This window comes from Scleropages formosus, chromosome 17 (assembly GCF_900964775.1).
Source record: "Scleropages formosus chromosome 17, fSclFor1.1, whole genome shotgun sequence".
Taxonomy (NCBI): Eukaryota; Metazoa; Chordata; class Actinopteri; order Osteoglossiformes; family Osteoglossidae; genus Scleropages; species Scleropages formosus.
In genome coordinates this window covers 4,565,584-4,592,511 of record NC_041822.1, presented here as the reverse complement: position 1 = coordinate 4,592,511, position 26,928 = coordinate 4,565,584, and positions in this window count along the sequence as shown.

Sequence of the window (26,928 nt, the reverse complement as noted above, 5' to 3'; positions counted from 1 at the left end):
TTGTGCACCTTTATGGTAATGTAGCAACAGGGTTAGGAACGATGTCCTTGATTTAATTGTAGCAGAAAAATGCCGAAAGGCCCATGGGATTTCTTGAGCAATTGCATAATGCCTCTTTTGCATTTTATACTCTCCATAAACGCGTCCCATTTTACATGGAGTGAGGAGACCCCAATTTCTAGAACATTTTGCTACAGAACTTACTTTACTAGGACACTTGGAAGGTAGCACAACATGATAGGCTCCTTTTTACTTTTTCACACTGAAGTGCTCCTTAAATATCTATATTTTAACCTAGAAAGGGCAGTTTTTCTTATATTGCTACACTATATTATTATTTGAAGCTTTGGGTATTCTCATCTCAATGTAAATTTGTCATATTTTGCTGATTTATATATTTATATGTGCATTTATGACAGCATATATATTAAAATGTGATGTAACCACACTTCTTGGTTTAAGAGATTCAGACAACAGGTAAATGATTGTAAATTATTCTTCTTTCTTATTATTATTGTTTATTTGGCACTGTTGACCAAATCCGATTGCAGCGTTGCAAGTAGCTAAGCAGCTTCAGAATGACTCAACCATATAGAAAACATATCATTTTTTGAGAACCAATTCAAGGTAAGGAAGATACTACAAAGGACGAGACACCTGAACCAGGGACCTACAGATTACAACGCAAGAGTTAAGACTGCTGTGCTACCTCTTCCCTCAAAAATCTCCAACAAATCTTTGGAAACCAACTAACAAATTCATAATGAACATGTATGTTTACAGTTAATGTTTCACAAAAACATGCAGAACCCTTACTACCCTATTACTTTGTAAAAGTAAAAATAATCAACACTGTAGTCATTTAAACATCAAAGTACTGGAATGAAATGAATAAGTCTCAAACCTGCCCAGTAAACACTCAGTTTACAGCAGCTCAAATAATTTTGAGGAATTCAAGCTATAACCGAAATTTCTATACATCGCTAAATCAGTATGACTTTTTTTTTTTTTTTTTTTTTTTTTTTTAATTCGTACACCGTCTTTTAGGATATTCCTTTATGCTGTGACTTTTTTGTGAAGAAAAATTGCAAAGGTCCTTTTCCTTATTTTTCTTGCCATCAGTCACAGTGTTGAACTCACAAAACATTTGAATTTGTAACATAAACAGTAAAGATTAGAAAAATGTGTACCATTGTATAAATGAGAAAGCAAAGAGTGTACCTTAAATGTACCATATTATTTGCAAAGTGGCAAAGAGACATATTGTCCAAAAGAAAGCCTACTTGAAATGAAAATGCTTTTTTCTTTTTCTCTACATTGACTGACTTCAACAAAATCTCAGTGATCCTAAGGGGATGGTGTCTGTTGTCCCATATTCATAACTGGAGAGCAATTCAGGAAATTGTTCATGAACGTAGCCACTCAAGACAGGATTAGTAGCAGATGTGCACATCATTTTAAGCACCGAAAAGTACCAGAGGATTTCTGAGTGACACACAACATTTGATTATTGTTCACTAAGGAGAATTCAAATGACCAAAACTAAATTGGAGAGTAAAATAATATATTCTTTGGACATGTACTAAAGGAGTATAATCCTAATGTCTTAATAACTTTCAGTTTGCCTCAGCACTGAATATTTTCACTCTCACTCACTCACTCACTCACTCACTCACTTTTATTAATTGCTTGTCCTGGTCAGGGCCACAGTGGTTCAGAGTCTATCTTGGGAAAAGAATATTTAGCATTCTTTAAATAATAAATGAGTATCTGACAATGTTTTCAGCACAAGATATCATCACATAAATTCACATAAAGCAGTATCAGGATGACAGTTATTTGCACTGAAAGAATATAATTTTACAATAAAGTAACTTATTGCTTAGTTTCACAATTTTAATATACTCACTAATGAGAAATGACAGTTTTTCACATTAAAATCCCTTAGCCCAGTTAAACTTATGCAATAGCAGTTATGTCAAGAATGTTTTGAGACACCAGAGCACTGCATATTTAATGTACTTTCTGTCCTTGTAAAAGCAATGCTGAAATTCATGTAGACATTTTTCATCCCTCTTTCTAAGGAATCCCCACAGCTGCATAAAGTATGTGTGATTTTAGTCCCGCAGTGCAAACTATAAGATTTGTTGTCACAAAGTTGACATGTCTGCATATTTTATACTCCCTAAGCAAAGTCAGCCAAGTCACTGACAGGCCAATGTACACAAAGCAACTGCCAAGAAGCTCTTATTGCACTGATTGCACATTAGCAGAATGTGACCTCTATGAGAGAACTATGTCTGAGCCCTAAGTGACACGGCCTAAAGATACAGTCATGTGCCGCTTAACGACTGATCACAAATACGGTGGTGGTCCCATATGATTAAAATGGAGCTGAAAAATTCTGATTGACTAGCAACGTCGTAACCATCGTAACATTGTAGCGCAATGTGTTACGTGTTCGTGGTGGTGCCGCTGTAAACAAACCTTCTGTGCTGCCAGTCATATAAAAGTATAGCACATACAATTATGTACAGTACATAATACTTGATAATGATAATAAACACCTATGTTACTGGTATAAACCAGTATTTACTATACTGTACTTTTTATCATTTTACAATTTACTCTTTCTAGTTATAAAAAAAGTTTACTATAAAACAGTATGCTGTGTTATGCCAGCAGCAGCATCATAAATCTCTTGTTTACTGCATCTCTTGACTGCATTGAGGCTATACCATCTAAGTTTGTATAAGTACATGATCGAGGCTATACCATCTAGGTTTGCATAAGTACACTCTATGATCAAGGCTATACCATTTAGGTGTGTATAATGCATTCTATGATTGAGGCTATACTAGGTTTATATAAGTACACCCTATGAGGTCCACACAACAATGAAATCGCCTAATGATGCCTTTCTCAGAACATATCCCTGTCGTTAAGCGACACATATCTGTACTAATACAGCTCATGCAGTACTCCACAGTGATAGTGTAAGGGTAGCAGTCTCTTAGTTTTATTCTTCAGAAAAGATTTTTAATACATTTATAGAAAGTATAAAATTGAATGAAGGTATACTGAACTTATTTCTATGTATTAAAAGCACTTTGATACAATAAAGAATTGTCCCTGTGCAGATGTGTTTAAATCCTTTATTATGTGGAGCATTATGTGCTCCTCTCTCACTCTTGCTCACTCTCTTTCTGCAACATGACCTAATTCCCAATACCTAGAGGGATAGACCTGAGTTTTGTTTTCTCTCTGTCGTTTTCTTTCATTTTCTTAACATAAGAGTGAAAAAATGCTGGTAATTGCTGACATTATGTTAATATTTCTCTCTGAATATTAAATTAAAAGCTGCAGTGTACTTGATAACTTTCTGCTTTGAACAATTAAACTTTGAAATTTACTCTGATTCCAACCTTCTCATCTCATACTGCAGTTACTTTTTTCTCACAGTCTAGCATTAACCTTGTTAAATACATGCCTCCTTCGGTACACACAAGAAATATAAGGATTCACTTTTTTGTACTTCTAATCCTGGTATATGGGCTCCATTCACTCTGTATTTCATCATATCTGTGCTAAAATGTTCCCAAGCCCAAACATGATGTGACTATGACATAAAACATACAAATTTATATATGTACATAGAAATTCAGTACAATAACAATAGTTACAATTAAATTCTTTATGAGAAAGTTAACTAAATAAAAAAAAGTAACTTCTCCCAAATTTTACTAAGTCCTCTATTTCAATGTCCACTATTGATACTTTTTTAATATTTGAGAAAATGGCATACATACTTCAAATCAGGTTCATGAAACTGATCAGCTTACTGCACATTGTAATTTATTACTAGTTATTGCTTATTACAGCTTTATTTTTTTAATCATTTATACAAAATCAAAATGGCACCAAATATTGTGGTCCAATAACAATTTCTAAATTTCCAAGACAATCATCATCCTGAAGAACACAGACACACACACACACACACACACACACACACACATTTTCAGAACCACTTGTCCCATACGGGGTCACGGGGGAACTGGAGCCTACCTGGTAACACAGGGCATAAGGGACACAGCCAGGACGGGACTCCAGTCCATCGCAAGGCACCCCAAGCAGGACTCGAACCCCAGACCCACCGGAGAGCAGGACTGGGGTCCAACCCACTGCGCCACCACACCCCCTTGTGAACACAGACAGCTAATTACATTAAATGTTTGCATCATTTTGTTGTATGTTCATCGACTCAGACGTGTTGTTTAAGGGAATTTTGTGTTTCACACAGCTGCTTTCAAAGTTTTCCTCACAACAACATTTAGTGTCAGTTCGAACACTCATTTTGAATGAGAGCTACTGGCTTTTAAAAATAACAAGCGAAGGTTGGTTTTGATCCTCTTTACATCTTTTGCAACTAATGGACATAACAGAGCAGTGTGTGTGAAATATTCTCTCCTGCAGTACAATTTGGCCAATAAAGAGCTTATCATTTAACTACATGCGATTGAAATTTGTAGCAGAACAATATCTTCAGACCGCATTTGGGCACATTTGCTTCTGTAAAAAGCATGTAATATCATTTACATGATTAAAGAAAAGCAACTGCAAGGATTTCATAGCATTATGGTAGTCTTTGTGTGTGAGAAATGGTGCCATAACAAGAAATGGAGAGAGAGAAACGGACGAGGATGGTGCATATTTTGGAATAGCCTCTCCTCAGGCCCACTTCTAGGAGAGCTGAGAGCTATGAGTTCTGCTGGCCCTGTCTCAGAGCCTCACGATCATTGTGCACTGTATCTAAGCGCCTTGCTGTGTAACTCACAGTGCTTGTGTTGACAGTTACAACCCCACAGGTCTACCTTCACCCCAGAAGAACCGTAAAATAAATTAATAAAAGAACAGAAGCATCCATGGAATGTAACTCATTTTTATGACTGCTCTCCACTCTTCACCTACTTACTGTATTTTACGCAAACAGTTTCATTAAACTCCCCTTAGTTTACCAAAGAATCTTAATCCATCTCCAGTTCTCATTCGTTACTGGAAGAGTAGAGCTTTCACTGCAATACAATTGCTGTAAACACCACTTATTGTCATTGAAAATACTTCTCTTTTCGTTATCGGTTCTCATTGATAGAGATCTATCTGTTGGTTTACTCATAGTTTCTTCACTGACAAAATAATTCTTGAACATATTAAAAATTCAGATACCAAACATGTTGTTGTCCTCTGCTTTTTCAAAAGATCATGACTTTCCTATATTTTCTATATGGATGAAATACGATCTATATTTTCAGAAATACAAAATGTGATTTTTGAATCTAGGTAAGTTCAATTGTTAAAGAAAACAGCATCCATGCATTTCTAATAACCACTTGTTCTGATCAGGGTCACGGAGATCCGGAGCCTATCCCGGAAGCACTGGGTTCAAGGCTGAGGGAGGTATATCCTGGCAGTCCATCGCAGTGTAGCCACACGCTTACATACACACATAGACATACACGTACACAGTTACTCACTCCTTCACACACTAAGGACAACTTAGAGTCATCAGTTCACCTGAAATGCATGTCTTCGGACATTTATGTTCTCATTTATTCATTTAGCAGACACTTTTCTCCAAAACAATGTACATGTCAGAGAAAAATACAAAGAGTGCATTATATCAACAGGAGAGATCTGGATGCAGACACATGATTTTAGAGTACAGTCAGTTATAAATAATTCAACTGATTAAAATGCAGTCATTTTAATTAATAATTAAAAAATAATAGGTAATAATGAAAATAAATAATTAAATTATAATGTCACTGAATGATAATTAAATTGAGAAATGCTGTAAAAAAGCAAGAAATAATTTTATAAACAATTCCTGTCTGAATTATTAAGGAAAAAGACACAGAGCTTGTGATCAAAGAAAAGCTGCAATGCTTTGCCATTCATTAATAATTTGTGAGTCCTTGTATACTCTTCCAGCAGCCAGGGGCAGAACTCTTGGAGTTCATTCCCACTGTGACACATTGCACAAGCAGCAGCCCACCATGGATATGCAGTATGCTGAATTTCCAGATGCTAGCAGCCTGCTGCCCAACTCTAGACCACAAAACTAATCATTTGAAGCTATTTATTCATTGATTGAATTCTATTAGACAAGACATGTACAATTCAATAATCTTAAAATTCTTTTAATTAAAATGGTTAAAATAATAACAAAATTAGAAATTGAAATGTGTGATTCTAAATTCTATGTTTAACTTATGTTTTATACATTTTAGATCTCTGGTGAATACTGGCATGCTGTTTTTGAAATTCTGTCCGAAACCAAGGACCCTTGAACTGTATGCATTTCTTAAGCCACTGTTATGCCCTTACAGGCTTTGTCACTTTCAATAAATATGGTTTTATTTTGAAACTCATCTACGCATACACACACTAAAAACAAAAGAACATTGAAAACTGCATTGATATCTTTTATTATGAGATTTCTGTAGTTTTTGTCCAATGCAAGATCTTATGTAAGATGGCTCACAGTCGACAAGACAAATAACAGTTTCAAAGGGAACATACTGTATATATTACAGCTGAATTAGCATAAACATGCAAACTATTAAGCAAGCCACTGAAAATATCTGCCAGGGAAATAAGGTTTTGAGGAGAATCTCGGATATGTACGACAAAAGAGCCAAGGAAACTAAGGTTATTCAATAAAGTGCAAATGGAACAAAAAAGATACTGGAATTCATGTTTTGGTGTTTCTGAAAGGTAAAGGTGCAAAGCTTAGAAGCTGAAGTCCTGCAGGTATTAAAAAATACAAAAATACATTTTATTCAACTTCTGATTCACACTTTAAATACAAGGTAAGGTAGCATGCTGTGGAATTAAAAGCTTCACAATATAAGAGCTGATATTCAATTACAACCAGCATGTCCTGTGGAAATCGAGGGTAAAAACTGTACACCATTACCTGTGGATATTGTTTATTCTGCTGGTGGAGGTCACAAAAAAAGCTTTCTTATTTTTTCAAGAAAAGCTAAACTAAATGGGGTGTGAAGTCTTTTTTTAAAAAACTTGCATTTTTTACCTTGCTTCTGAAATAGGATTACTGCATATGATAATTGAAGCCTGTTAAATCTTTTCATGATATTGGGGTTAGAATTTAGAAATTTAAAAAAAAACTGTGATATGCAGTGATACTGTAGCTGTAAGGGATATATAAAATCCTATAATTTAACGTACATTACATACTTTATATATATATATATATATATACAGTATATATGTGTGTGTGTGTGTGTGTGTATATATATATATATATAATTACAGGATCTGACAGGCATCTAACTGAAGTAATTCTGAGAGTTAAATCCAAATCCAAAGAGCAGGGTAGACAAGTTCCTGGGGACAATCTTTAAACACAGCAGGGCACAGGTTACAACAGTCAATCTTTCTACTTTGCATTCTTTAAGAAATTCACCCTGGGTGCTTTGAATATCCCTAAGCTCTAAGTAGCTACAAACACAACAAAACAACTACCAAAAAATCCTGAGAAAAGTCCTCCAAAATGTTTGCACCAAAGGTAAACATGTATCGGAGGAAAAGCGTGCTTCCGATTTTATGCTTCAATTTTTGACAGAGGCATGGATAAACAGTCGTCCAAATCGCAACTGTATTTTTCAGATGTATGTTGGGATTTCAAAGGTGTTATGACCCCTGGTATAGAATGACAGAATGGAAAAGTTAGAGATTCCGTTCACTGAATGAACACACACACTTTCTGAACTGCTTGTCCCATTCGGGGTCGCGGGGAGCCGGAGCCTACCCGGCAACACAGGGCGTATGGCAAGAGGGGGAGGGGACATACCCAGGACAGGACGCCAGTCCATCACAAGGCACCCCAAGGGGGACTCGAACCCTAGACCCACTAGAGAGCAGGACCCAGTCCAACCCACTGCGCCACCGCACCCCCCACTGAATGAACATTTAATGAAATTCACCTTAACATATACAATTCTTAGGATATTATTGTAAAGTTGTCCTGGCAATATACTAATATACGTATAATACAGATTGTGTTAACAGTCTCAATTAGGCATCCACAAAAAAGTATAGTATTCCTGTGAGAAGATGATTGTAATTAAATTGTAATTAGATATAGAATAACCTACCTAGATGCAAGGCCTTAACATGTTTATGCCCAGGCAAGACTGATATTGTTTGCTTAAGAAATGCAGCTGTCAGAAGAGGTGATACAGGCTTTCATGGCATTACAAGAGTTATTTGTTCTTGAATATCTGCTCTTAAAGATCATTCTTCAAAATGAAACTCATCATTATCAGGACTTCACATTACACACACACACACACACACACACTTGCTGAAACTGCTTGTCCCAAGTAGAGCCCGTGCCTAACCCGGCAACCCAGGGCATAAGGCAGGAGGGGGAGGGGAAACACCCAGGATGGGATGCCCGTCCCTCACAAGACACCCCAACTGGGACTTGAACCTCAGACCCACCAGAGAGCAGGATGCAGCCAAACCCGTTGCACCACCATGCCCTCCCCCCTTAGTTTGCATTAACATTTAATTACCCTAGATATGCCTTTATACAGCCGCTACTCTGGATTTGTATGTGATTGTCTGTGTATTATATTATTACAAAAGAAAAATAAAAAATTGGTAGAAGGTTATCAGTATTCATCTGTCCTGTGTTTTATGCACTTACTCGAGTGATGAACATCGGTACATCAGGTGAAAGATAACAAACTAGGTTTACTTAAGAGTCACATGTCTACAGCCATGTCTCTTTCTTTTAATGTAATGCACAAATTGTGTTTTTAGTGAGATGTACTTCACTTTGGAGAAAAACATCTGCTAAATTAATAAATGTAAATGTATTAATTTAGCAGAAGATTTTCTTCCCCAAAGCGACTTCCAATGAACTCTATGTAGTGTTACCAGCCTACACACCTTACTCACCAAGGTGACTTATCTTTCACTATCGTATTTATAGTCATTACGGCTAAACCTGGTTCCTGTGATATAGGTGATAATCTTTGTCCACCTTCATACTTCCTTATAATTTCCAATTTCATCTCCAAATCGAACGCTGTGCCTTTGTGAGACAGTTCTCGTTTTCCTTCAACTGCACGTTTACCACTAGGCATTGTGGATAATGAAAAGGGTAAAAAAAATGTGAGAAAAGAGCACAACTCTAACAAGAGGAGATGCGTTCATGGCTCAAAACATGTGGGAAATGGGAAGATGCACCTTCCTGCCTTGTCTGGCTACACCAACTCACATTTATTTATTTGGCAGATGCTTTTCTCCAAAGTGACTTCCAATGAACTCTATGTAGTGTTATCAGCCCACACACCTTATTCACCAAGGTGACTTACACTGCTAGATACACTACTTGCAATGGGTCACTCATCCATACATCAGTGGAACACACACTCTCTATCACTCACACACTATGGGTGAACCTGAACAGCATGTCTTTGGACTGTGGGAGGTAACCAGAGCACCCGGAGGAAACGCACGCAGACATGGAGAGAACATGAAACCCCTCACAGACTGAGCAGGGATTGAACCCATGTCCTCTCACACCACCCAGGTGCTGTGAGACAGCAGCTCTACTTGCGGTGTCACAAAAAATAATGTAAATTTGTACTAAGTGATTTTTTTTTACTGGAGCAATTCACAGTAAGTACCTTATTCAAGGTTACTACAGCCAGAAGAGAGATTCAAACCCATACCCTTTGGGATCCAAAGGCAGCAGCCCTAACCATTACACCACCAGCCATATACTAGAAAGCTGATATTTCATTATGCACATTTTAAACACACACACACACACACACACACACACACTTTCTGAACCGCTTGTCCCACATGGGGGTCGCAGGGAACCGGAGCCTACCCAGCAACACAGGATGTAAGGCCGGAGGGGACACACCCAGGACGGGACACCGCTCCATCGCAAGGCACCCCAAGCGGAACTCAAACCCCAGACCCACTGGAGAGGAGGACCCGGTCCAACCCACTGCACCACCGCACCTCCTGCACATTTTAAACAACAAATTACATTTGTTCCTAACTCAATCAGCAGACATTCTACAAGGGAAATCTGTATATTTTAACAACATGTCACTTCAGTATCTTTATTATTAATTTTGTGCTTGAGTTTTCCAAAACTGCCTGGTAAGGTTTAGATTGCTTAATAAAAAATGTGCATATGAATAGTAAAACTGTACATGTGACTTTTCACTGCAAAATATCTTGAAAAAATGACCTTGATGTTTGTTTGTATAAAATATTACTTCTGACAAAAGATTTTCTACTGTTGTATGAAATGTGTGCATTTTTAATCAGTTTTATTATTCTAATTACAAGAGCATAAGGCTCGAGCATAAACTGACAGGTAGACCAATTATACCACAATTATTAATCAGTCCAACTCCACCCATTGTTATTTAGTTGGCTACCAAAACAGCTAAACAGATACAGGTAGACAGTTTATTAAGACACCCACAGAGGCAAAATATTTCACACAATGACAAAACAAAATCTGCGCAAACAGAATTTAACCATTAATAAAACACACAACATAAAAGCTGCCTCTTCCTGCCTCCATTTTTTTTGCAGTTCCTTCAGCTTCAAAAAGATGTTTTAATGTAAAAATTTTAAAATGAAATTTAAATTTAAAAATAATATTTCAAATATAAAATATATGGTTTTATTAGTTTCCATATAATATGTTTTTGCATTTCTTTGCAATGGAGTTTCACAAAAGTAAGAGTAAGTGAGATACTCCCATACAGGTAGGAACTCATAAGTATGTTTATGTATGTGTGTACAGTGATTCATTTTTTAAAGATTCCTTGAGTGTGGAAATTATTGGGATCTGTGGTGCATGAAGTTTTCTCATATCTCTAAGTAAGTAGTGACTCAGTCTCAGTTGAATTCAGACTGTCCTTCAAAGGGGCAAACCATTCCATATACTTCCACTATGCAAAGCATGGGCCACAGAGTTATGCATGATACAGAGAATACAGAAATAATCAAATGTTCAATAGTGCCAAAAGATCGCTGCACTGTTATATATTCTCTCAGATAACTGGAAGAAAAAGGAAGTCTGAAATACATGCAAAGTCCATTCTTGTTTCTCATATTACTTTGTTGCACAAGATCCCAACAGCACAATGTAATAATTTTTTTGAAAAGAAAAAAAAAAAAAAAACACATGTAAACGGAGACCATACTTAAAATTTAGAAATATGTAATGCATAAATTGTGCTTTTGCTGAGATGTACGTCGCTTTGGACAAAAGCGTCTGCTAAATGAAGAAATGTAAATGTAAATGTACATACTGTAAAAATAGCCTAAAAATATAAATATCTTTTACAATAGACAGTGTCGAAAATGTAAACTGAGGAAATTGTTGATCTGGCCCACATGATGATTAGATGGGTTTTTGTCCATAACTAAACACTGTAATCATGTGCTACGATATCAGTTTTTCCACGTTAGTGAAGAACTAGTAGTTCAAACAAGCTAGATGATCACAAACTAATACTTGCATGAAGACCACTTTCCCATGGAGGGTTGATGAAGAAATGCATGTTAATGAGTGCAGAACTGATATGTCCAGACAAATAACCAGTATTTTCTAGTATGAACCTTTCAAGAAACGCTGTTGCGGAGAGAATTATTGCTTAATCACGTGATCTTAGCAATCAGCTTTCAACAAAGTCAAGTGTTTTCTGTCTTTTTTTCATAGTCGAAAAGCACAGATAAAACCAATCACCCCAGGTAATAGAACACTAACTTGCATTTTTCATTGATGCATAAAGTTACGTATAACATAATGATGAAAAATATGCATATAACAATAACTGCAAAGCAAGTACCATGAATCATATTGAGTCATCTATCTATCTATCTATCTATCTATGTGAAATACATACTTATTTTAGTAAATATTACATTTAAATAAATGATAGTTACCCATCTTTAATGTCCATTTTGTCATTACTGGAAGTGAGTTGCAATTGTATAATGAAATAAATGAATCACTAAAGTCAGAGCGTAGTCTGAAGAAGTCAAAGACTTTTGAGCTTTCCTTATTGGAATTGTCTCTTGTTCCTCTCATTATGAAAATATGAATCTGACACTGCGATCCTAATACTCATAACACATACAAGTCTTCAGTTGCCTGAGAACTGCTACAAGGAGAAACACAGACAACATTAAATGGATAACTTTTCCTGTGGCAATGTCAGAATAGAAACGGGGAAGAGAAGTAACATATAGCCACTGGGTGTTTCTTGAAGTGATAGTGCCTGAATCATATTAATTAAATTGTGATTTATGCTCCGCCCCCCAAACCGCGCTCCATCTTGTACTTCGAAGGTGCCCTCTGTTGTGGATCTTTGTGGTGGTAAATCCAAACATGTTCTCTGCGACATCCCCCATGTGTGCATGCCGTACAGGCACATAAATTGTAAATGTGAATGGAAAATTATGACTTTAAGCACCATAAATGGTGCTGCATAATTAGCTACTGTATTTAAGCTGAAATGTTTCAGTTAATTTCCAGATGCATAAATTCTCTTTTATTGTAATGCAAGTCAGATACAAATGTCTCCTAAAATGGGATTTAATCTTGTTAAATTGTACAATGGAACTTAATATCTTCCGGCATGCTTTAGTGTTTTATCTCAATTTACTCTTTAGATCATCCAATTTTCTCTTTGTTTGTGTCAAGTAGACTTCCAATCCTTTTTTTTTTTTTTTTTTTTTTAGAACAGTGATTATTATTCCAGTAGATAATATAAAAACAAAAATATTTTGGCACAAATTTCACTTCACCCTGTTTCATTCTCATGATAGACAACACAAATATGTATAATAAATCTAGAGCTAAAATGTTTCATTTTAAGATGCTTATAAAATATTCATTAACACTGCTGCTTTACTATATCATTCATGAATATTCATACTTAGGAAGTGAAGATGAAAACATTGCCATAAAGAATCACTGTGCCAAACTGTTCTTTTTCTAAATCACACACAATGATTACCTATTTTAATGATTATACATGTACCTTGTGAACATTTATGACTATGCATAATTCCTATTTTGTACCAGTTTATAGCCATTGCCAAAATGGGAAGCTGACATGTACAAGTAAAGTTTAACAAATAATGCTAAAATAGCCAATGATCTCAAAATCTTAAAAGCTTGGAAACATCATGGAACTGTACTTTTTATGCTGTTATTTTCATGTTATTAAAAAATCTCTGTGGGAGTTTATTTATCTAGCTCTTTGTCATATGTATGGGTTGACGTCTCATGTTTGATTGGGTGTGTTTTCTGATACTATTTATGTCAACATAGTCCAGAACTGATGACAGCTCTCTTGCGTAGGAATCCCAGCAAAACCTGGAGTAATGCTTGAAACCAGAGCGAGACTGGCTGACTCCGCAAAGTCAATATGTCTCCTGGAGCATGGTGGACAATCCTCTAAGACATTTCTGATTCCCTGCCAAAACATGAGATGTCTGAACCTTTTTACTTGGTCCAAAACACTAGGTTAAAACTGCAGTTACTACAAAGTATTTTCTGTGGTTACTATTCCATGTCAGCTCTTGCTGTACAAAGTACTGAATATCAATATCATGTTCGATAGTGCAAACAAAAGTATATACTGGTTACAACTCCAGATTTTACCCTTTGTAATCCAATGATATTCAACATAAATGTAGCAAAGTATATTTTATGAATTTACTTTGTTTCTCTATATAGGATATATGACAGGGATGGGCACTATGAACAATAGGTTTTATCCACTATTCAAATGCTGTCTCCTTCAGGTGGATGAGTATTATTTGTTTTTCCTCAGAATTTCAGAGTGAATTACATTCAGATAATCTAAATGAAAACATATTTCATAGTGTTTAAATTACTGCATTGACAGACATTCTGCAGAATCAGTTTTACAGTTACTGAGAATATGAAGTGTATGCATAAGTCTGAAAGATAAAAGTTAGTCTGCAAAGCGATACCTTCAAGGGCATGCTGCTGCATTTCGTTTCAGAGAATGAGTAAAGTTCAGTTTATGTAACAGCTTCCATGTTACTGGAACTTTTGTTGCACTCCTGATTTATTATTCCAGTAGCCTACTCCAGAAATGCCTCCTTGTAAAAATTTCGTCAAAGACAAATGTAAGTACAGCATTTAATTATGTACAGTAAAGAGTTTTTAATAATAAAAAACTGGAAACATATGGTTGATAAATGCATGTGTGCAATTATGTACAAAATATGCAGAAAATATTATTCAAGTATATATTTTGTGTTTACTCCATTTATTCCTTAGAGCTCGGTTTCTATGGAAACAGCCGTGGGCGGTGAGAAAGGCTGTTACCTTCTCAGGTTCCAGAACTACAAAAGACAAGAGTTCTGTTTTTTTTTTTTTTTCTTTTCAATTGAGATACTCATGGATGAATATGCTTGAAAACTTTGACATAGTTTCACATCGAAACAAAGTTTATAGTAGTATATAAGTAGATATTATTCAAAACATACTGTGGGCAATCAATTTTTTTTTTTTTTTTTTTGAGGGACATTAATATAGTGCTGCTATATTTTCACGAAAATTAAAGAACAAATTAGTAATTTAATAGTACACAAGCAAGTGGGTCAAGAGATTACCAAAAATGCAAATTATGTGAAATCTGACTGCTGAATATGCACCATGAAATTCTGCACAACTATGTTTAATTTAGCTAAAACATTTAGCCTTGGTGATTATATGTTTTTCTTTTCAGGTATGTGGAATCTGAACTGTTCACTGAATATGTTTTTAAGTTTAAGCAGGTGCTGTGCTATACACTTGACCAACACAAAACATACCAGGAATAACATCTGCTACCTTCCTTTCTACAGAAAGGATCTAGACAAAGATTTCTGATGTTACCCATGTAAATACGATAAAAGGAATTTGAAAATATGAATGCAGAGGAATCCTGCACACACTGAACTCTGTTTTAGGTTTAATATAAAACTCCTGTGTGCATTATTGTATATAGTAGTATAAATGATTTTGTGCTGGTGAACAGGTGGAATGCTATTTATTACATACAACAGGCTTTTCCTAAGCCTTTTATATGTCATTTTATCATAAATATAATTTGTAATCTATGAACATTGGCTTTTGCCATGAAGGTTGCAGCGTAATGCAATGCCTGTTGTAGTACCCAAGGGAAAAGTGCCCAAATTGCTGCAGTGAAATATCCAACACTATGAAAAGGTAACACTATAAAGACTCCAGTGTGCCAAAGGAAATGGCAAATACGATGTCTACAAGATATGATTTCAGGTAGTATTTAGAGTACAGAACAAGTTTCAAAATGCACTATTATATAGGTGTAGTGTTTTTGAAGTGTTATGGACATTTCACTGGTGGATTTCAAGTTTATAGAAAAATTGTAACCTACTGTATGGGGGTGCGGTGGTGCAGTGGGTTGGACCGGGTCCTGCTCTCCAGTGGGTCTGGGGTTTGAGTCCCACTTGGGGTGCCTTGCGATGGACTGGCGTCCCGTCCTGGGTGTGTCCCCTCCCCCTCCGGCCTTAAGCTCTGTGTTGCCGGGTAGGCTCCGGTTCCCCGTGACCCCGTATGAGACAAGCGGTTCAGAAAGTGTGTGTGTGTGTGTGTGTGTGTAACCTACTGTTGACAGAAACCTGATATGGGAAACATGTACTAAGAGTATTTTGAATACTCTTATTCAAGCATTCTAGTTCTGCGCTGCAAGGTGGTCTGTTCTGCTGTATTCATGATCGGAGATGCAGGAAATCAAAAGTTGGTGTTTAACACAAATCAGAAATGCAGTTTCTTTTTCAAACTAAAAGAAATCCTCAGAAATTTAACAGTTTATCATTATGATTTACAAATGAGTTAGGGCTTTCTTTTTGGACACTGATAAAGCATATCTGAATGTACACAATGAGGGGGCGCAGTGGCGCAGTGGGTTGGACCACAGTCCTGCTTTCCGGTGGGTCTGGGGTTCGAGTCCCGCTTGGGGTGCCTTGCGACGGACTAGCGTCCCGTCCTGGGTGTGTCCCCTCCCCCTCTGGCCTTACGCCCTGTGTTGCCGGGTAGGCTCCGGTTCCCCCGTGACCCCGTATGGGACAAGCGGTTCAGAAAGTGTGTGTGTGTGTGTGTGAATGTACACATAGAAATTGTCTGAAACCGCTTATCCCCAGCCGGGTTGTGGCGAGCCAGAGCCTAACCCGGCAACACAGAGCACAAGGCTGGAGGAGGCGGGGACACACCCAGGACGGGATGCCAGTCCATCGCAAGGCACCCCAAGCCTCAAACCCCAGACCCACCAGAGAGCAGGCACAGGCCAAACCCGCTGTGGAAAACATACTACTGAGTAACTGGCCTGCTATATCTTATTCTGATATGTTATAAAGTCCCCTCATGTGGACACACTTGTATGCATCTGTAACAAAGAAGCGCCAGCACAGTCACGAGGGTTGCGAGAGAAGGGGGTTTATTCAAAGTTGTGGGGGTCAACAGACAGGGGAAAGGGGGGGGGGACAGGAACACAGGGAACTGTTAGGTTGTGGGGACATTCGGTAAGGGGGTTGCGTTCGGGGTCGGGGTCGTGTCCTGATTCGCCGACGTCTTGGGGTTGTCTCCGGCGTCGGTTACTCAGTCACACTCTCTCCCTCACTGGCCGGGCTGGGGAAAGAAATAGAGTCATTGATTAAGTTCAGCTGCTGTCGTTCCATCCCTGGCTCCGCCCTCCCCTTCAGACCACCCCGGCGTGCTACAGCATCTAAATTGGCCAAAGCAAAAATACAGCCTATCTCTTTGGCCAGGTATAAGGCACACATGTATACACCCAAGAGTAAATAAATAGCAATAAGCCAAAGCTTCGACACTTATCACCACCAGTGCTTTTTCCATTGTATCTTTAAAGTGACACATTGCGTATTGCTGTAAATAACTTATTTTAATATCAGCAGTGATGTCTAGGATATTTTTGTCATATGTTTTCCAGAGTATTTTAATCTTGTTCTGGAGCTCATGGTAGTGATCTACTTTGTGCTGTTGTTTTGGACCATTGTTGTAGTCAAACAGCACCAAGATATCTATTAGGTAAGTTTTATTGGTGAACAGGTTTGTACAAATGGTGTCTGGGTGGTTGGCATTAATCATAACATCGGTTTGCACAGGGAGCTCTGAGAGCATCTTAGATGTACTGTTCTTCACAATTTTATGCTCCTCCAAACTCTACCTCCACTATTGGCTTGGTACTTGGAAATTGTTATCCTTAGCTAGAGTCCAATGGATGTATTTCACCAACTTGTTGTGATTCCATAGATAAGAAGTAATGGCCAGTGATTCACAAGCCCTAAAAATGTCATGGATGGTTTCATCACATTTCTTGAACAGACAACATAAACTACCTTCTCCTGGTTGTTGTTTTTGACACATTTCATTACATTATTTCTGACTGTAGATTTTTTTTTTTTTTTTTTTTTTTTTTAATATTTGCTTTATGGAGGAATAATAGAAAAGAAAATTGTTACAGTACAAAGTATTGAAAATAAATATTTTAAATTCACTTCATCCATAATACATACTCTGTTACTGAAGAGAACAAAGAATAAATAGTTACCCCTTGTTGTTATTGTTATTAAAAACTATAATTCACATATGCTTTGAGAAAGTATTGGTCTCAGAAATGTACTGTTGTAATTGTGAATTTCAAACAGAATTGTTCACCTTTTACTGTATTATGCCATATTATATGGCATTGCACTGATTTTCCATATGATTAGATAAGTGTGCTTTTGTTCAGATTATTTTTTTGTTTATATTATGTTTATTAAATTTCTATTACTTGTTTGTTGACTCAGTTGAATAGTTATTACTGTATTATACTGTTTACTGTAGTCATTCTTCACTTTATCACATTTAAATCATATTACTAGAATCAAGACAAATGTTGAAAACTACACAATGTGAAATGTTGGAATAGAAAACTATACTGTACAAAACACCTTATTTCAGTAGGAAAAGAAATCCACTGGAAAATATTGATTGACAGATTTATCTGTGACACTGCAGACATAACCTGCAACTTGGTGAAGGAAACTATAATTGTACGGAATGCTTAGACTGGGGTTTCATCTCCGTTGGAAGGAAAGGTTGCAGTCAAAATATCCTGTATTTTGAGCCTTGATGTGTTTCCCTTTTTCCAGAAAAAGCAATACCAGTGTAATAATATATCTACATGTAATGTGTAATATGCAGTTTAATGATTTATTTTACAGAAAAAGTCTCCACATGTGCTGCTGCACAGATAACAAAAAGATTATTACTGTATATTTACCTTTAAAACAAAGATGGCTTTATTCTTTTAATTTTTTTCATAATACATTAATTCCTGTGTATCTATTATACCGTTATCCTAAAAGACTGAGACACTAAAAACTGACTGCCAAAAGTATGAGGATCTTTTCCCTCCATCCACCAAATTCCAGTCTCCATTCGTATTTAATGTCTTTCACTGCGTTCTTTCTCCATCATATACAGACTTTGTAATTTTTAAGTTTCAGTAAAACTTGATACAAGAACATTAAATTCTTTCTCTGATTTAAAAAAAAAAAAAACCCATTGTGATTCTTACTGTCTGTGCAAGCAGAAAGTTTGTGTCTAAATTTCCTAGATTTAGATATCAGAGTGCAGTATATCAAGCCAGCTTTAGGCATTGCATTCAATAGTTGCTTTGCTAGCAGAACCGCATATTTATTTATTGTTCTACTTATATACAGTATATGTTTGGTAACTTTAAATATCTATGTATGCTTATATATATATGCCTATAAATATGCATATATATATATATATATATATATATATATATATATATATATATATATGGGAATTAAGTGTCATTCATTCATTCATGTTGCCTGTGACAAAGGATGTTTTGATTTAAAAAGTCATTGAATATTTCTTAACGGGAAATGAGGCCAAATATATCAAATGTTTGATGCATTCTGACATCACTAGTATTGTATGTGATAAGCTTGATCTTAGTATAGTACAGCAAGCCATTTCAGTAGTTTACTTGCAGTGGTACATATTTATTTGTTAATTTTTCAACTTATTGATACACTATGTTTGGTCACATTATTTGCATGTGAATGTGTATATTCTGCAACAAGATTCTACAGTGAAAAACTGAATCAGCTGTTAATAAACAGGTTTCCTGAAAAATAGTTGTTTGTTGCATCATTGCACAAAAGTCTGACAAAGACAGGCCAAACCATAACATGAAAACATCATAACTCCTATAAAACCACAGTTTCAGAAAGAAAGTAAATTATTCCAAGAACATTAACTCTACATAGACTCCATGATTTATGTGTTTACAATTGTCTGAATAATATGTGCACATGCATATAGTATGTACCGTATGATCATATAAACAGTATAAAGAGAAGAACAAATGGACTTTATCAAACAAAAAGAACCATTGATTCTTAATTCTACTCAAATTATTGCCTCACCAGAAATGAGAACAAAAATCTTTTGAAATTGCCTTTTTTCAGCATACTCTATGATTCAATGAGTGACTCAGACAATTGTTACTGAAAGTCAAATCCCAATAAGTTCTGGAGGAATTAATATTGATTTTGGAAATCACACACAAGAATTGTTATATGTTAACGTATAATTATTTGCCTTCCTCCACACAAACACACATTGTCTGTTTACATGTATGAAAAAACAGCCACAGAAATAATATCAAATATATCAGCATTAATATTTTCACGTGAGCATGACATTTATAAAACTAAAAGCTGAAAAGATAATGCTGTTTGAGAAAATGGGTCTTTTGTTATCTTCAGTCATGAAGACTTCTAGTGCTGGGAGGCAGTTGCACTCATATATCAAGCCATGCAGTAAATCTTGCTTCCCAGTGTGGGTGCATAGTTTATTGATCTTTGTACGGGAAAATACAGTCTTCCATTTCATTCCCTTTGTTGATATATAGGTTTGCAGCCTAGTAAATGACTCACAGGTTGTCAGAAAATTTCGGCCTGAGATTAAGCTCCAGCAAAAAAGGGTGACTTGTTTCTCATTATGGAGATTCCTGGGTACTTTGGTATTGATACCCATAGGCTTTTGATGTTTCTGAAGCATCTACTCCAATGCAGCAAAGATGTGTAAAAATTCCAACGAAAGGGGTGAAAGTAGGTCAAACCAAGAAGCGTGAGCAATGGAAAGGAGTCCTTTCATTGCTCAAAACCAGGGTAAACAAAGGTGTGTCAAGAAAAGACTGCAAGAGAACATGTGGGAGGAAAATAATTCATTTGACGACTGCTGACACACACCTCACATCACTTCCAGTATTTCTGTCAGTCATTGCCATTTGTCTCGCACTAGTATGCTGTGCCTCTATTTACCTCGTGTTTCCATTCAGAATGGCTAATTAGCATCTATACAACTCTCACTAGCACAACCACTTCTGCTGTTTTGAAAGGCTATTTTGCAATAATACACACCACACCATTCGATTAAGTCATTACCAGATGAAGTCAACAAATAAGTCCAAATAACGCACCACTCAAAGTATCAAATAAATTTTAGGAATTAACTTCAGCCGCATGTGGAAGATTCTTTCACGTTTTGCTGTGATTCATACAAATTCTTACAAATGCTCCTCAACTTAGAATGGTTCGACTTGCAATCTTTCAACTTTATGATGGTGAGCTGTTGATACACATTCAGTAGAAACCGTACTTCAGATTTTGAATTTTGATTTCTTTTCCCAGGCAAACGATATGTGGTGCAATATTCTCTTGTGATGCTGAGCAGTGGGAGCGATCCGCATCTTCCAGTCTGTCACAGGGTTGTATTTTGTACATCGATAATGTCACAGAAATGCCCATCTGTGTCTCCTGCTATTGGTGGGAAGAAGAAGAAGAGGGCAATTACTCTTGAGGAGAAACCCAAGATAAATGTCCAGCATGAAGGTGGCAAGCCAGTAATGACCATCGGACATATGCTAGGCTATGATGTTCAGTAGGTTAGGTGTATTAAATGCATTTTTGACTTACAATATTTTCAACTTATGGGTTTCGCAGAACATAACCCCGTCATAAGTCGGGGACCACCTGTACATACTTTAAAAAACTGGTTTGTGCTTTGCTAGGTGTCATCCCCAAACTGTTGTTCGGTGCCACTAAAACACCTGTACATGGCCACATATTGCCATCACATGTCAGTGCTGCTGCTTTCTTTAGACCCATGTCAAGTACCAAAGCTGCATCGTATTGCATTCCTTTGTTAACGTAGCCTACTAAAAGTTCAACTCATTATTCTCCAAACTTCTAGTTCTCAACAAATGAGGAGCCCATGCTACCAGGGGTTATTTCAAACGTCTTTTTAAATCAAACCATACATTAGGCACTGTATGCACATTGCCTAAGGCCCACTAAATTTTTAGTGCGTGCAAAGGAGGCGAAAAATTTGAAAATGAGAAAAAATAAAAAAAAAGGAAAAATTGGGAAAAGGTGAGACAGAAATTTAATGCAAATAAAACTATACAAATTAACTTTGATATTACATTTCAAAAACGTATTTCCGAAATTTCTATGAAGTCTCTTTCTTCAACTTTTCTATTATGTGGATTACCGTTAGAATACTTCAGTAGTACTGCTTTAGTAATGTATCATGTCAATCAACATCATCCAATTTTTTTTTTTTTCTCCTGGGCATTTCTCAGTGAAAGTATCTAAAGCCTACTAATCCTAATTTGGCCCCGTAGGCTGCCACTGATACTTGGACCCCCAGAGGTTTATTTTTCTTACCTTCATCGTGACTGGGAGTTTGTTTTCTTCACAGCTGCCAACGTGGCTTACTTGTTTGACTCAGCACTATGTCAACCCTGTTTCTATAACTGTCCTAATTATATCCATTGTTCAGCACTTCACATTACTCTGCTTGGAAGAGTGCTCTCTTAAAATAAATTGAAGTAAATTAAGTATCCCAGTTTTCATCGCAAAGTAATTTACCAGACGTACACTTGTAATACTATGTTTATGAGGATGGCTGGTACTGTAGTGGTTAGAGGTGCTGCCTTTGAACCCAAAGGTAGTAGGTTTAAATCCCAACTCTGGTTGTAGTACCCTTGAACAAGGTATTTACCCTGAATTGCTCCAGTAAAATTACCCTGCTGTACAAATGGGTCAATAATTGTAGATGGATTAACATTGTAAGTTGTTTTGGAGAGAAGTGTTGAGTAAATGTTTACGTCTTAATGTAAGCTATATGGCCTCCCTGTATACAGTACGCCGTAGTCCCAACCACTTTTGCTATCATCTGCTCAACCTCTCAAGGATATGTGCATGCACTAACCTCTACCATATCTGCAAAGTGCTTTAACCTTTCTCAGTAACAGCCGCTTAGAGTCCACTGAGACTTCAGGGTTTCAACAATCTCACTCTCAGCAGGTGCAAGCCCTGTAAAACCACAGGGAAAGTATACAAAACATCTGCTGAAACACACAGCCAGTCTAATACTTCTTACTCCTGTATTGGAGTTGGTAAAAATTAAATTTTGGAAGTGAAATATGAGACCAAACCCAAGGCAATGCCCAGCTGTCAGTTTTCTACAATGCATATAAATACACATTAACCTCAATGACCCACTTCCCCTGTTTCCCGCAAACCTACTACCCCACCTAAACCTCTCTTTCTGTGCAATGTTATTCTAAGCAGGGGTGTAGGCTTTTAGTCTTTCTCAACTGCAGGTGCAAGTCCTCCTGCGGATTCTAAGCATAGTCTAATACTTCTAACACCTGAAGTGACTAATTCTCACTGTTGACAAATTGCAGCGAGTGTCTTACAATGAACCTGATTGTGGAAAAATGCTTAGTGTAGTGGCTTGGAGTTTGCTGGAGGGTTTGTCTATTGCCACTGAAGATGCTGAGACCACCAAGAGGGTGGACTACCAAGCAGCTAAAAAAGGAAGAGATTGAACACAACTGAGCACTAAAGAGAAAATTAGATTTCCATTGGCTGTGGTGATTAATGCTGTAATAGGGGATACCTCATCTATTTTCAGTAGTGTGTGATTTGAAACCGGTGGACAAAATAGAAGTTAGATGAGAATAAGAGAAATGAAATAGTTTACCCTGAAAGTGTTTTTCAAAGTAATTGCAAAATGTGATTGTTCCATGCTTGGTAATGAACACTGGTGGAATTGGTGATATCATGTTAGCAGTTGGCAAAAGTAATTCAATGACTGAAGAGCAAGGGGTGCGTTTAGTTTCATGTAAAAGATGGAAAATGCCAAAATTACAGAGCATGAAAAACACACAAACACTGCTTTTGGTGTAATGTCAGTGTAAAGAGAAGTGTATCCCGAGAGGAACTGTTAAAAGGAAGATTTTTTTTTTTTTTGTCATGTTAGGTTGCTGTGCGGTTGAAGCATGGGATCCTTGGCAATACAGATAGCTCCAGATTTACGATAGGGTTACGTTCTGCGAAACCCATAAGTCGAAAATATCGTAAGTCAAAAATGTATTTATTACACCTAATACACACCTCTGTGTGACAGACTGGCAGATGCAGATTGCTGCCACTGCACAGCATTGCGAAAGAGTATTGAACTGCATATCGCTTGTCTGGGAAAAATTCAGAATTCAAAGTACGGTTTCTATGTAATGTCTATTGCCAGCTCACCATCGTAATGTCAAAAAAAATTGTAAGTTGAACCATTGTAAATCTGGTATCTTTGAAGTATGCAGGATTCCTGCGGGTTAAAGATGGAGTGGTGGGCTACACTTAGCTCATAGAAAAGTTGAAAGAGCAACTGAATTATGTTGTGAAAAACCTTGACAATATCTTTTCGCATGGGTTTGTGTTATTGCAGATGGGTGAAATACGATGACAGGTTGACCAGCCGCAAAGTACAAAGTGAAACAGCAGAAAGAATAACATTTTGAGTGTGATGGAGAATTGAAAAAAATGAATTACTTGAACAAGGAGTAGTTTAGGTTAAGGTATCACAATTTGGTTTTGAGTTGGGCAATAACAAGGACAGCAACTTGTACTTCGTGCAAAAAAGAGGACAAATGGCATGTGATTGCTGTTATGGTGTCGTCCCCTTTTTCATTCAACAGAGAGGACTGAAAAGTGACATGAAAAAAGTGATACCTAAAGACTGAATGAATGTTTGAGGGGTGAGGGTTTTCGAACTGGCAGGGAGTACAGAGGTGAGCGAATAAGGTATGATATAATACTGAGATGCTGAATGCAGGAAAGAGCTGAACATTACCTCTCACAAAACTGTCTTGGGAAATGGAAAGATCCACAATGAAAATAAATTCAAAAGTGCTCATAACTGCAGATTAGGTTGTTGATACAAGTTAATTAAGATGCTATTTTAACTCATAATTGCACACAAAATCCCTTTTCTGAATTTATCTTCATTTTACACTTTTACATTTTATTTATTTAGCAGACGCTTTTCTCCAAAGCAACTTCCAATGAACTCTACGTAGTGTTATCAGCCCACACACCTTATTCACCAAGGTCACTTACACTGCTAGATACATTACTTACAATGGGTCACTCATCCATACATCAGTGAAACACACTCTCTCTGTTACTCACACTTATAGGCCACTTTCTTAAATACAACTAGCTAGAACCAAGGAGGACTCTTTTTGCTGCAGAACAGATTGAATTCTGCATAGATTCATTAAGGGGCCATAAATGCCTATCAGAGATTTTGGTTAATGGTGATGCAATAGTGTCTCACAGCCCGTGTAAAATTTTTGGCTCCACATTCAAGCTGTGAACATCCAAGGCCCCTTCATTAAAAAATGCCTACAATTTCAGTGAATATTTGCAGACCACACCAACCAAAGTATGTGAATGCATCGTCATGTTTGTGGAAGCATCCTAAAATGATGCATACTTTGTTACATAGCATATTATGATGCTGGAACTGAATATTTGAAAAAGGGCAAACTGTGACCACAAAGGGATCCTCCAGGTCAGCAGAAATATTTAGGCATGCTGTGGTTTTTTTTTTCTTTTTTTTTAAAAAAAAAGTCCCTTAGAGGTAATGGATCTGTGTCAAGAAAATATTGACCAAACTGGCACACCACCAGCACGTTCTGTATCACTGACACCAGGCAGAGTGAATCTACAGATTCATGCTTTTAAATGTTGGATTCTGACCCCACCATCAGCATGACAGTTCTTTGTAAAGTCTTGGCATTGTAGCTGGTAAAAATCCCCAGGGAATGGCTGTTTCTCAGATGCTGGAACCAGCACCCCTTATGATAATGTCACATACAAAACCGCTTAGATTGTATGTCTTGCACAATTTTCACTTATTTAGTAACTTCAGCTCTAAATCGGCATATAGCTCACTGTCTGTAAACAGGCAGGTATACCTAATGCAGAAGTCATGACTGCAAATCTATTTGTAGTTCTTACTGAAGTCCTGTATTGTAGTTTCACTCGTGATATCACTATGGAATTATGCACTGCTGCTCCCACATTTCCAGTACACATTCATGAGGAGAAGCATAAATGCTATAATTGTTAAAAATGTGAAAGTTAAATGTTAAAACTAATATCTGGATAATGAGGGGGCGCAGTGGGTTGGACCACAGTCCTGCTCTCCAGTGGGTCTGGGGTTCAAATCCCGCTTGAGGTGCCTTGTGACAGACTGGCGTCCCCTCCTGGGTGTGTCCCCTCCCCCTCCAGCCTTACGCCCTGTGTTGCCAGGCTACACTCTGGTTCCCCGCGACTCCGTACGGGATGAGCGGTTCAGAAAATGTGCGTATGTGTAATATCTGGACATAACATGAACAGGGGCATGTTTTACTCTACCATCTGAAGACAAATGTAATAATCCCAATCAATTTCTTCTGCTTGCCCTAAGGAGCCAGAGCCTATCCAGAAGACATTAGGCACAAGGCTGAGGGGTGGGGGCACACTCTGGACGGGATGCCCGTCCACGTAAGGCCACAACTATTTACCCAGTCACAGACCTGAGAGAACATACGGGCGCAATTACAAGGCAAGCACCTTGCTCAAGCACACCACAGCCGGACATTGAACCAGCACACTTTGGAGCCAAAAGCAGCCCGCCCGTGATCCCAACCATATAGTGTAAATACAACCGGATAGTGGTAACAAAGAATTAAGGGACATAGGTGATACAATAGACATGGAACAAAAGACATAGAGGGTGTGTTTTACAATAGGTAAAACAATGTTGCATGAACAGAAATAATACAAAGAAGGGTGGCAAAGACTCAGTGATACAGAGGACCTGGACAGGGTCACAATGGACTAATGCAAAATGGACAGACACTTGGTGCTGGACCAGAAACACATGAGACCAGTAATGTGAAAACCCAGGTCCTCAGATAAGCATCACAAAATAATCACAGAAACAACTTGGTAAGAACTCACAAGCTAGTGATATGACTTCAGCCCCTTTATAGGGCTGGGGACTGATCAGGTTAATTGAAGCAGGTGATTTAATTGCTCTACTATAAATACTCTGACTTAATTACATGGATCTCAGGTGGTGCCTCTGGTGGACCTTGGGGCTTTTGCCTCCAAAGGGCTGTGACAAAACCATGTGCAAAATATTGGCAAAGTACATATAAAGCCCTTAGAGGCAGGTTTGATTTTCAAGATGTGTAATGATTTATGCTGAGTGGATGTAATTCAGGCTTGTTAGCTTCCTGTTAAGCTCACCTATGACACTTTGAATGTACTGGAATTTCTGTTTTTTCCTTTGCATGTATAGAGTAAGTTTAGTCAAAATTGAAGGTTATTATTCTGCTTAGT